Below are 13,075 nucleotides of genomic sequence, written 5' to 3'. Positions count from 1 at the left end.
AGCTTAGTTTCCTAAATCTTGTTATCCCCATTCTAGAGATGAGAAAACAAACACAGATGAAGACATAAATGTTCATGTATTCACTAAATTTGGACCAACTTGGGCTAACGAGGGCCTGAATTTCAAAGGTGCTGAGCACCCACAACACCGCATGAAGTCAGTGGAAAATGCAGGCACTCAGCACCATAGAGAAGCAGGCCTTAGATATTTTAGGGAGGGAGGCACCCAAAAATGGAGACACCAGATTTAACAGATGTTTTTGCCCAACGCCACCCAGCTCATCAGAGAGAGCACTGGGCGCAGAACCCAGAACTTCAGCTTTGGGAGAGAAGGGGGACTTTGTTGTGCCTGTTGGAGCAAGCCCCGCTGGGACTATTTGTTGCGCTGAGTGGAAGAAGTGGGAGGAAACCTCATGAGTAGAAATTCCCAGTCCCATGCAAGAGTAACCTCAGGTTTGCATGTTGACTGAGCAGACTGGGCACAAGGATAGGTGAGCAGAGAGGAGTCACATGTTCCTAAGACGCAGGAAACAGGCAGGAAAAAGAAGACAAAAGGGGAGGGAGAGAAGTCAGAAAAGTGAAGTTAATAGCTGGAGACAGAAAGAAGAAAGGAAGCAGGGTAACAGGAAAGGTCCCAAGAACTCTCTCCCTCCCCTTTGCTTCTGTAAAAACACAAAAAGAACTTCACCACAGAAGAGAGCAGCAATGCATCAGTGGACACTTTGAAGGCTTTTTACCAGGGAAAAGAGCTCTGAGCTTTGGTTTAAATATAGCCTTTAAATCTGGGAGTCCTACTCCCTGTGGCCACACTGGGTGAGATTCTGGCCGAGTGGTGCCTCCTGAGATACTGGACAGTTGCAGGAGCCAAAATGGCCCCAGGTGCAAATCAGAGCAGGCTCTGGGCTTCTCTAACTGACAGCAGTCTTCCTTGAGCTGCCTTGGTGTGAAATCCCTTTATAATCAAGTGCTACAATTACTCCCCCTCCGGTCCTGGTACCAGCCCCAGCACTCCCCCAACTCGGACATTCACAAGGACAAGCAATATGGGCCAGTTTGTGTTGCCTCCATGCTGTTCTTGAGATTCCCCCATTGTCTTGTGGCCCCTAAACACATCCAGAGCAGAGTAGAGGGACCACGCTATTAAGGCATGATCCTGCCTAAAGGTTCTCCTTATGTTGTGCTGATCTGAGCCAAGGAAGGACTGGTCTGGGCCCATCCCCTGCACATGGTTGTGAGGTAGAGGGCCCAAGAAGCCTTCCCCACACCCAGTGCAGATCTCTACTGACAGAAGAGACAGGATTTTGGCTGTACTGAATACAAAAGGGGATTATTTACCCTGTGGGTCTCTCTGGCTCCCAGGCTGAAGGTATGTCTACACAGCACACCACTGGTGGCGGCGTGTAGGGTATATGTAGCTACAGGCCAGGTGAAAAGTCAGCAGCATCCACACTGCGGTGTGTAGCTACACAGGGCAGTGAAAGGCTCTGGCAGTTTCCTCATTGCTGGAGCCTTTCCCTGCAGTGGGCTGAACACAATCCACCTGGGAAATGGTAGCTATGCTGGGGCCTGTTGCAGGTAGCAGGCTAGCTTCCCCAAATGGGGCAGAGAAGGACAAAGCCATGGCCCTGCCAGCTCTCCATCCTGGACTGTGGAGCAATCCATGCACAGAAGGAAACTGCAATTCCTTCAGAGCTCCTTCTGCAGCATGGCCCCAGTGTCCCCTAACCCAATGCTGGCCACAACCTGGTTGTAAAATGAGCCCTTCAACCAGCAAAATGACCAACCACAAGTCACGCCGTGACACCAAATTCCTGTGCTCCTATCGGGAAATAAAGGGATCAAGGAATCCATGTAGCCATCCGGCTTCAAGTAGAAACAGCCAAGTGGGCTCTCCACTGGGGCAAACAAACTGATCTAAGGGACCCTAACTACAAAGCAACTGCTCACTCCTCCCTAGCAGTACAGATCCAGGCAAGGAGTTCCATTGGCATGGGGCTGAGGAGGCCCTGCAGATGGTTCAGAGATAGCACCTCTGAGGATTTGCCGGGTTTTGAATAATGATTTCTGGGAGTGAGAGGAATGCCCCTGCAGCCTTGCCCCAGGCTCCCCTGGTTTAGCATTTGCCTCAAGCAGCATTTCAGATGAGCCAGCCTGGGACATATTGCTCACCCCGTGGAAGAAGAAGGTGGAAAAGGAGCAGTGATCAGCAAGCGGCTGCCCTGAGGGCCTGCCACCTACAGCGCCTCACAGGGTGCTTACAACAGCTCTCAGCATCTGGCCTCCTTAGCTGGCAGCTTGCAGGCTCCCAGCTCCTCAGAGTAAATGCTATGTGTAAAAGCCCCTTAAAACATGTGAAGGTTTTTGTCTTGCTCAGTTGTGGACTAACAAGTTCCCAATCAAGGTGACTCTAGCCCTTAAGGAGCCCCTCAGGAGCCTAGGTCACATATTGGGTATACAACTTGTTTGCAAGGCAATGCAGTGAGGCCTTAAGGTCCAGGAGAGTTTCTTTGTAGTGGTAAGCCTGTGACACCTGGCTCATGATCCCAGCTGGAGATTTGGTGCGAGTCCCTGCTGCTAAGTGACTTTTGCCCTCAAATGAAGCACAACCTGGTGCTTTCAGCTGAGTTTTATTTATGTATGTTGATTTCTAAAACACCAAGAAGCCTCCACCTGAGACCTGTACATGCCTTCGAGAACCAACACCTCCCTCCCATTTCATACCATGAAATAGCCAGGCAGCAGAGAGGCCAACTCCAATTCCTCTTCCCCCACAACATCAACCCAATGGCATTTGCTTCTTCAGCTGCTAGGGAGCTCTGCTGCATGCCCTGGAGGGCTACAGATTCAGACTGTGTGGGTTTCAAAGGAAAGGGGTGCTCAGAGGGGACACTCTGCCAACCCCCTATCTTTTATATTGAGGGGGTCCAGTTTAAGAACCTCAGGGGAGGAAGGTCTTAAGTGGTTCTCAACCTTCCCAGAAGAATGTACCCCTTTCAGGAGTCTGATTTGTCTTGCATACCCCAAGTTTCACCTCACTTAAAAACTATTTGTTTACAAAATCAGGCATAATAATACAAAAGTGTCACAGCACACTGTTACTGAAAAATTGCTTACTTTCTCATTTTTACCATGTAATTATAAAATAAAATTGACAAATATAAATATTGTACTTACATTTCAGTGTATAGTATATAGAGCAGTATAAACAAGTCACTGTTTGTATGAAATTTTAGTTTGTACTGACTTCACTAGTCCTTTTTATGTAGCCTGTTGTAAAACTACACAAATATCTAGATGAGTTGATGTAACCCCTGGAAGACCTCTGTGTACCCCCAGGGATACACATACCCCTGTTTGAGAATCAGTCTCCTAAGCCACTTTGGGCTTTTTGGACGGATGGTACAGAACCAAATCCCCAGTCCAAATCTGGAGATCTCGGCTCCAAATCTGATCTCTTTCTTCAAGCTGACAGAACCTCGGTCCCGGCCTACCACAAGGAAATTCTCAGCAGTGTGACTACATCATTGTAGTTATCTTGGTGCAAACTTTCACGGGAGTTGCATTGCATGGGGCAGGGCAGATTTTCTGCCAGTGCTGTTTACTTCAACATGTTACTGGGTCAGCGTGCATTGGTATTAGAGATTTTGTTTTCTCCTGTGGAAAACTGACTTTTTGCCCCAAAACCCTAAAATCAAAAACCAAAGTGTTTGTGGCCAAAAACCTGAATACATTCAGCCAAAAACAAACCCCGCCAAAAACCAACCAACCAAAAAAAAAGTCAGTTGGGAGAGGAGGGTGTTGATTTTTCTATGAAAACAATTAAAATTGCCTGCAGAGAGCAAATACTTTATGTGGAAATTGTTGCTTTGTTGAAAACCCAAATTTTCCATTGAAAAATACTTTGGACAGAAGATTTGCAATGTGCCCAGATTGGAGCCATTCCTACTCTGCACTGAGCTAACCTATCTGCATTTGGATACAGAAAGTAACAGCATGGTTGGAGATAGCTGTACTCATGAGAATTCCTTCTGTGTAGAGAGCGCCTTAGTTCTAACCTACACAACTAAACACGAAGAAAGCACGGTAGCACGAATCTGTGCAGCCCAGGCAGCTCTTTCTAGAAATACATTAACCACACCACAAACCACTCAGTATCCCTGACAGCTTGTCACGGATTCATCGGGCAATTCTCTGGAACTACACAATATGAAGCCAATCCTCTCTCTGAGCATAGTGTCGCCAGGGCAAGAAGCTTACACAGCTTTGACCTTCCTGGATCTGAACTTGGAGCATTCAGCATCCCCTTCCACACAATTGGGCTCTGCACCCCAACTCTGCAGTCAGACGTGATTCTCACCCAGCATGTAGAACAGAAGGTTTATTATTCAACAGGAACACAGCATAGAACAGAACTTGTTAGCACAGAAATCAGTGACTTTCAGCCAAGTCCATCTTGGGAAATCCTGGGCCAGAAGCCCTGGGCTCCCCCTCTTCCATTCCCTCCCCCAAGCAGATTGCCAGCTTCCAACGATCTGACCTCTGACACCCCCATTGCTCCTCCTCCTTGTCTTTGTCTCACTTCCTGGGCAAAGAGTCACCTGGTCATCACCTGGTTGCATCCCCCTCTTGGGTCTCTGTTTACAAAGGGCACCGGTCATAGCCTCACCTGCCCCAGAGGTCTCAGCCAAAGTCACAAACCCCTAGTCCCACCACTGAGGTATTGGTGCAGCACACAGGGAAATTGAGGCACACACAATATTCATGCAAAACAGTAAAACTCACATAGGCTCACACACAACATAATAAGGGAAAATCCCCACTTCGTCTCAGAGCCCCATATAAATAACCGTATTCTGGGACCAATTCCATGCTGTGGCTGAAGGAGATGAAGCACAGAAGACACAGCACAAGGGGATGAGGGACCATCCCAATGTTGAGCTTTTGTGGGGGCTGTAATGTCTCCCAGCATAATTTAGAACAGCCCGATGGCTTTCTAAGTTATGGCAACCTCATTTACAACTTGCACTGGGCAGAATTGTTACAGCTCCAACCCCTCCCACCTCCATCATGCCTCCAACTAGAGCAGCCCTCTTTTAATTCTTTTGGGGGTAATTCCGTGGCTCAGCAAAACAAACCAGCAATAAAATACTATAGCATTTGTAAAAGTCTCCAGCCTTTGTCATTCAAAGGGGAGCTGCAATTTAGAACTGTCTGGAGGGCAACAATTTCATTTCACAACCATTTTTGAGGTTTCACAATTTGTTTTAGTTTTTGTTTGTATAAAAAATTGCATATTGGAATGAAAACCGAAGCTTCCAATGTTTTTGTGAAACAGAGTTTTGTCAAAACTGCTGTGTCAGGATTAAAAACTTGAACTTTTAAATTCAGGTCTCTCTCCTGTCTGGTTAGAAGTGGCCAGAGGACCAAGGACCTAAAAACAATTGGGCTGCGTGGGAAATGCTTTTTCCCCTCCTGGGAATATTTTTGAGAGTTTTAAAAAAAATTTCCTGTCCCAAACCAGGACAAAAAGTTGAATTCTCTAAAAGTTTTGCAAACCACAAAACTAAAAATATTTTTGGTTTGGGTCAATCCAAGTGTTTTGTTTCATTTATTTTGAAAAGTTTTATTTTTATTTTGATCTTTAATTTCATTTTTCATCTAATGACCTTACCTTTCTTAGTGAAGAGTCCTCTTGAAGCAGAAATCTGGAATTTTTTGGTTTGAAAATGTCCAAACGAAATGTTTCACTAATTTCAAAGCCTTTCCCCCTCTTTCCTCAGTTTAAGTTGGGAGCTTCATCAAAACTGACCCTGTTTTTGATTTCAATGTTGAAAAATTCCCAACCAACTCTATTTCCACAGCCTGTGTGGGAGATCCTGGCCAAGCCGTGTAGTCTTTCTGCATCTCAGTTTCCCTAGTGGTAATAGCAGGTCCCTGCCATAAAGGGGGTGTTTAAGGGTAAATGCATTGAAAATTATGAAGTGCTCAGATATTATGGTAGTGTAAGAGCAATAGACAGACGGTCTCCTACCGTAACCCATACTGGGCCTGGGTCCCGGAGGCAGCAGCAGCCCTGGCAGGTGATCCCGAAAGGGGCATTCCCCTGGTGTAGCTGTCGGAGCCAGGCCTCAGCTGGTAGATGGTGTCAGCGGTGCCGGGCTCCTGCGAGTTTCTCTCCCGGCTGGCCGGGCGCGCTAACGTCCCGCGGGGCTGCTCTCGGGGCCGCCCTTTTAGCCACTGCGGGGCGCAGCCTTTGTGTGGGCAGCGGGAGCCCGCTGAGGAGCTGCTTCCCTCACGCGCTTCCAGCACATTCCGCTTCAGAATGCTGGGGAGCCCTCAAGGCCCCGCAGGCAGACACAGGGCCAGGACCCTCGGCTCCATGGCGCCTACTAAATGGGACCCTTCCGTCTCTCTCGCACGCACTGTAACATCAAGCCCCTCAAGCTCACAGCTAAGGCTGACAATCTGTCACAATAAGGTGGCCGTTGGTTCAGTAAAAGATATTACCTCACCCCCGCCTTGTCTCTACACTAAGACTGGTTCACGGGAGCAGGACTTAGCAAGACAATGATCTGGGATGCTGCTCAGTCAATGTAGTTTTTCTGAATGGTGACTAAATATTTCTGTCTAAGAGGCTTAGGAGCTGTTCTGTGAGCAAAGAGACTCATTTCTGGTGCTGCCCAAGGGAGCTCTTCTTTAGAAGAGTGCTGTGATTTCAGAGCTTAAGGTTCTAGTCCCCACTCCCCAGGTGTTTGTGCTGCATATTGGTGGCTGTAGAACGTGGGGAGTTCACAGACTAGGCGCTTTACCTCTCAAGCTTGTTATAGATTGCTGTGTAGATTCTCACCACAGCACCAACTAGTCACTGCTGCTTTTTAGTCTCATAAGAGTGAGGCACGGCGAAGTTTAACAGGGGAAAACCCTGAGCCACTGAGCTAAGAGGATGTCTTTGAATGGGTAATTCTCCTTCCAGAAATGTACTCCCATCACCCTGCTCCCTGTCCACCTTGCCAGATTTGACAAGCAGGTTAATGAAACAGTGGCAGAGACACTCAGTCACTGTTAACCCAGGGAAAAGGGCAATTCATCAAGTGCTGGGATGTGCCCTTGGCCCATCCTGCAGTCCTTTTACACATGTAAGAAGTCTTGCTGACTTCAGGGACTTTGTTGGGTACAAGCAGCAGGATGAGCCCTGAAATGTCCTATTGTGCTCCACTGGTGTCTAACACATGAACCCATCTCTCATGGACTCGGTCTCTTTGTCCCAGACCCACACAATTGCTCAGGCACCTAACTCCCACTTTAGTTACTTAAGTCCAAAATTTAGGCGTTACTGAAATCCTCAAAAAAAAACCCCACCCCACTCTGCCACCACCTAACTCTGGGGGTACCTAAAATCTCTTGGCACCTACATTTCTGCTGTTTGTACCTCTGGGCATGCACACTGCTGCCTTGGTCCTGGTGGCCCAGGCCTGTGTCCACCCTATGCCTGAGTGGGATCCTCAAACCACATGAAACTAGACGTTCCCTGGCCTAGCTCACCTGCGATGTCTGATCACACCTCACAGACCCCCCTCTGCCTGAAGTCAAGAAGGGAGGCTGAACAGGGGCTTTCAAGTAAGTACCCTAACCACTAGGTACGGGGGCTCTTTCAACCTCTCCTGTTGGAGCTGTTCCACTGTGCATAAATAATTAAACATGCATTGGGTCACAGCAAGTATCTGAATGACTCTACTGCCTTGTGGTTAGAGCACTCACCTGGAAGGCAGGAAGCCCCTGTTTGAATGCCTTTTCCTCATCACACAGAGTGGGGAATTGAACCAGGGTCTGCCATATGCAGGGTGAGGGTGCTAACTACTGACCTAAGTGTTGTGTATTTGGTTGTCATGGGTTTTGTTACTATGGCAACTGAGTTAGACTATTAAGGGATAGCTCAGCCGGTTTCAACCGGCTGAGTAAGCTCTCTGTGTCTGTAAATAAAATGGAGGTTTTGGTTAGCTGTCTGCTCTCTGGCCTCAAGTGATTGCTTCCTACACCGTCTGCCCCAAGGATACAACACTAAGGTTATAAAGGAAGTCCCCGGCCCCTGCCATTTGTGTGGAATTAGAAGTGTGCTGGCATTATTTTTGCAGGACCCAGCTTCTGCGCCTCCTCTCTAGGAGACGGTTCCTGACTGTGAATCCCAAGTAGAGATAGATACCTCACTCTCCATCCTGTGGTTGTGTCATTTACTTTTTAATTGCATTCTCAACGGATATGAGGATGCTTTATATCAAATACACTTATTAAAAAAATACAGACTCTTTCACTGGGTTGACTAGAAAATTAATTTTCATGTTCTCACTGAGCTAGAATCTTGAAATTTGACACACTCAGTCACTAAGAGTTATTGTGCTCAAAGATTTTCCTCATTCCCCAAATTTGACCTTTTCACCAGAATTCACCAGCACAAAGTCATGATTCTTTCCTACCAATTCTGGAGTTCAAATCCTGACATTTGGGTCACTCATTCACAATGGGCCAGAAAAAAAAATCCCAAAATTTGTGATAAGACATTCCAATCATGGTTTAGAAAAAAAAAATGACATGAATTTCTTTGGCAAGGCAGCACTCACTAAGGTCTCTAACCTGAAGAGATTAAAGACATCTAAGATCATCAGTACTGTTCAGTCCATTTTAGCCAAACAAATTGTCAAACGTAAGCAATAGACTCACAATCACAGACAACGATAGCCATGTACATCCACTTGACAAGCATGCGGATGTCAGCTAGTTCCAAACAAAGTTGTATAGTATCTTATAACTGGGCATGGCAGAATTAATTTTTTTCTAGAATTTCAATGGATAATATCAATGTTTATTTTAAGCTTTTTTCCAATTTCTATTGTTTGCATTTTTCACAGTTGTGCAAAATTATGGAGCAGGGCAGACAATTATGTCATGACAGTAGATATTGTGATTCAAGGTTAAAGCTTTATAAACTTATAACACTGATTGTCAACATCAGACGTCAAAATATACAAAACAAATATCCTTAAATCAAACTAAGTTCTCAAGCAGCATTTTTCTTACTTTGTCTATCTGTACATTTCAGTTAGTACCACTAGAAATGTTTTTTCATCAGTATGTGTTTGTCTGGTGGAATTGGCATTTCATGACATTCATCAATACAAATCTAAACCTTCCAAGCCTATGTATAACGGCTCTGTCTCCGGGTGAACTGCAAGGCCTGCTTCCTTAACTTATTGGATAGAAAGTGCTTCTTGTAGCCAACTAAGACCCAGCATTTGAATGAAGCAGAGAATGCTGATGCCTCTACTAATGTGTTGTGAGTGTGTGTATAAACGCATGGATCATTACAGGGTCATGTCTGGAGCGACTTAGCATATGCGCAATGTGCCCCAGGTGGCTCGTGACCACTGGATTCATCACTGAATTTGGTCTGCTGGTTGAATCATTAGCTTCCCCAGCCCAGGCTGGGTACTGACGGGAACGCTGGTGTGAAGTTAAAGGCTTTCACTTACCCTAAAGCGTGAGAATGTGTGTGTGCGCACGCATGTGCAGCAGACCAGCCTTTTGGAGTGCACAGGGTAACACGGTTTTCTTTCTATGTCTAATTAGGTCAATCGGAAGCTTAGCTGGTTCCTTCAGCACAGTTGAGTTAGGGAGGTAGGAGTCCCCTCCTACCTGAACTGACAGCACTTCTATGCCAATCACCTGGACAGGATTGGGACAGAAAAGCTCACCCAATCCATGCACAACTTCTCAGAGCTACGGATGGCTTCTCAGGCCTTGCCTCATGCTCCTTTTCCAGATCAGGGACAGATTTAAAACTGGTGTTTAATAAAAGTTATCCAAAAAACAACAGGGCTGCCCAGAGGATTCAGGGGGCCTGGGGCAAAGCAATTTCGGGGGCCCCTTCCATAAAAAAAAGTTGCAATACTATAGAATACTGTATTCTTGTGGGGGCCTCTGCGGGGCCCGGGGTCTGGGGCAAATTGCCCCACTTCCCTCCCCCCCGGGCAGCCCTGAAAAACAAACACACACAGCTTAAATAAGCACCACTGAGGCAGAGTAGGGGCACACCAAACTTAGCTGCTGCAACCACTCCCTGTTCCCCAGAGTGATCCTTTGACATCCTTGCCAAAGCTACACTTCTGCAAGCGACAGGGTGCAGGAAAATAACCTGGATTTTCTTTTGAAAGTGCTACATATACTTTGGATTGGTCCAGAACAGCCTCTATATTCAGCAACCGGCATTGCAGCACCCGGGCAAACCCCAAGGCGAGCCATAATTCAGGCTCCAAGCAGGAATGAGATAAACCGGTGTAAACTGCAGCTTTCCTTGTTTCCCTGTGGGGAAACATCCGAGCTGCTATACCAGTGGCTGGCTGCTGATGGCTGAATCCCAAGAACGAGCAAAACCCTACATAACCACCAGTGTCCTGAACATACCCCTTCTTGTTTATGGGGCAGCTGGGTAACTCTCACCCTCCCGGCTGAGAAATAGGGATGTTTCCAGCCGGAGGGGACAGCCTCATGGAACACCCCCACCCCAGGCTCGCAGCCCCATTGCTATGATACACAAGCGTTGTTATGATTATTCTGTGTTGTGTAGCGGTTTCCTATTCCTTTCCTCAACACTGCCCTCGGCACTTGCTATTCTGAATTTCTTTCTCCAGCTCACTGACGTTCCAGCATCACCGAAATCAGCGAACCCACAGCTGTAACTTAGCACACCCCTTGTTTTCCCCAGGAAGACGAAAACAGCACCTGTGTAATTATGACATTTTGCAGATAATTTTAACCGTAAGTCATAATTCGGAAACAACAACCCCCCACGCACCCCACCTCGGCATAGAGAGCTGATTCTCGGCACCTTGAACTTGCTGTCAAACACGCTAGCAGAAATAAAGAGGTGCTAATACAATAGAGCCTAGGAAGAGAAAATAAGATTAAAGGCGACATTTGAGATTTTTTCAGGCTTCTGGGGAGGAGAAAAAAATAGAACAAGGTTTAGTTGCCAGCAAAAGCTGACAGACAGAAGCTCGGAGGTTGTTAAAATAAGAGCCCTCATTATTTCATGCTGGTATAATGAAAGCAAGCTTGGCGGGATCTTTAACTTGGCCTTGAAATTGAATTTATCTTTTGCTATTGGAGGAAAAATGTTGGCAGGCACTGGCCACGTATTTTGTGCCTTGCAGTCATTACTCCCTTGGAGAAGTGAGTGGGTCATGAATTTCCTGAAGCAGTAGGAGCAATATTTGTATATGGACTTGCAGGTCTTGTATGAATTCTGATAGATTTTAGCACCAGAAGGGACAATTCGGTCATCTTGTCTTCTACATAACACGGGTCATAGAACTTCACCGAGTGACCTATTGAGGCCACTAATGTGTGTTTGGAGGCCTTTTCTGCAAGATATGCTTGAATCAGTCTGGATCTGAAGACTTCAAGACAGAATCCACCATTTCCCTGGGTGGTTTGGTCTGGTGGTTAGTCACTCTCACTATTAAAAACCTGGGCCCAATTTCTAATTTGAATTAGTTTGACTTTAACTTCCAGCCCTCATTTCTTGGCACATCTTTCTCTGCTAGATTAAAGAGCCCTGTAGTGCCCATTATTTTCTCCTCATGAAGATACTTAGCCAAGTCACCTCTCCTTCTTCATTTTGGTACACTAAACACATTGAGCTCATTAGGTATCTTACCTTACAGCATTTTTTCCAGCCTTGAATTGTTCTTGTGACTCTTCTCTGCACCCTTTCCAATTGTTCAACAACCGGCAGGTTGGAGCCACATGCTATCCTGTGATGTATCACATAGTAAGCCAGAAGGTAAAAGTTATCATCTGAATGACCACAGATTGCACAGTGAAGCTCTGGCTCAGTGGTAAAGCACAAAGCACTCTGAGTAGGGGTGTTGAGAGACAAACATGGAGCTCCAGGAGGACATTTTCACTTTTCAGAGTGGCAGCAGGCTCTCCTGCCTTGGAAACCCTTGACGACACTGGTGGTAAAAGGCAGGCTCTTGAATCAGGGGTTGCCTGTGATGGCAGGGAGATGGGACTCCATGATCCAGGAACTCCCTTCCACTCCTAAATTCCCATGTCTGGGGATGGATTAAGACTTTGGGCCCAGCCAAGTCAAGGGAGGGATGTGTACACGCCTACACGGCACTGGCCAGGAATATCTTGGATGCCTGTAACTCAAACATACCCCTCTGGGGCACAATCCCTCCCCTGCTTCCTCCTCAGTCCTGGGATTAGCGATGTCACTGCCAGCCTACACCGGGAGTAAATAAATTCCTACCTCACCTGCATCATCCCCACACTGGCTGCTCTAGGGCGCTGGCTCTGCTGCACTGGCCAGAGAGCTGTGGGGAGGGCAGGGTCAAGGCCCTCCTATGCCCTACTTCTACCCACTCACCCCACCCACCACGGGAGGTGGATTGGCAGAAGAAGGAGGCTCCTCTCCTCTCCACACTTCTGCTAGCGACCTGGGGAGCTCACGCAGGGGAGTACGGGGACATTTTACACTCCCTGCCTCCTCTTGGTGGGCACGTAGCCACGATTGTGCCCACAGGACCTGATTTCCAGAGGTGCTGAACACTGGCAACTCCTGTTGACTTTGAATGGAGCTGTGGGCCATCAGCACTTCGGAGGCATGGGGTTGTGGCGTTTGCAGAGCGGTCAGGAGACCCTTGGATGAAGGCTGCTGCAGCATTGCATTAGCCACAAATGAACACAAAGGGACAGGAGGGCCTTTAGACTGAGAAACTGCAGAGGCAGAAGGGAGAGTAAGCCGCCCCTCCTGCCCCCACCTGGCTGCTGGACCTGGTCACACAGAAATAAGGAGCCATTGGGTGTCCGCTGCAGCAGGAAGGTGAGGAGTGGGTGGACATTTGGCTCCACCTCCCTTGATAGACAGGTCAGCTCAGCTGAGCCCAGGGGCGGCTCCAGGCATCAGCACGCCAAGCATGTGCTTGGGGCGGCAAGCCACTGGGGGCGCTCTGCCGGTCGCCGCGAGGGGTGGCAGGCAGGCTGCCTTCGGCGGCGTGCCTGCGGAGGGTCCGCCG

General features: G+C 47.5%; 1 protein-coding gene across 1 annotated transcript in view; it reads right to left on the bottom strand.

The window, feature by feature from the left end:
- The window catches only part of KIRREL3 (kirre like nephrin family adhesion molecule 3), a 728,850-nt gene extending 722,608 nt beyond the window's left edge, over positions 1-6,242 (bottom strand). Inside the window, exon 1 of the mRNA XM_044997029.1 lies at positions 6,031-6,242. The gene's annotated coding sequence lies outside the window, so the exon portion shown is untranslated. The remainder of the gene's footprint in view (positions 1-6,030) is intronic.
- Positions 6,243-13,075: the final 6,833 nt, after the last annotated feature.

Source organism: Mauremys mutica, chromosome 22 (genome assembly GCF_020497125.1).
Source record: "Mauremys mutica isolate MM-2020 ecotype Southern chromosome 22, ASM2049712v1, whole genome shotgun sequence".
Classification (NCBI taxonomy): domain Eukaryota; kingdom Metazoa; phylum Chordata; order Testudines; family Geoemydidae; genus Mauremys; species Mauremys mutica.
This window is presented reverse-complemented; position numbering and strand designations above follow the sequence as displayed.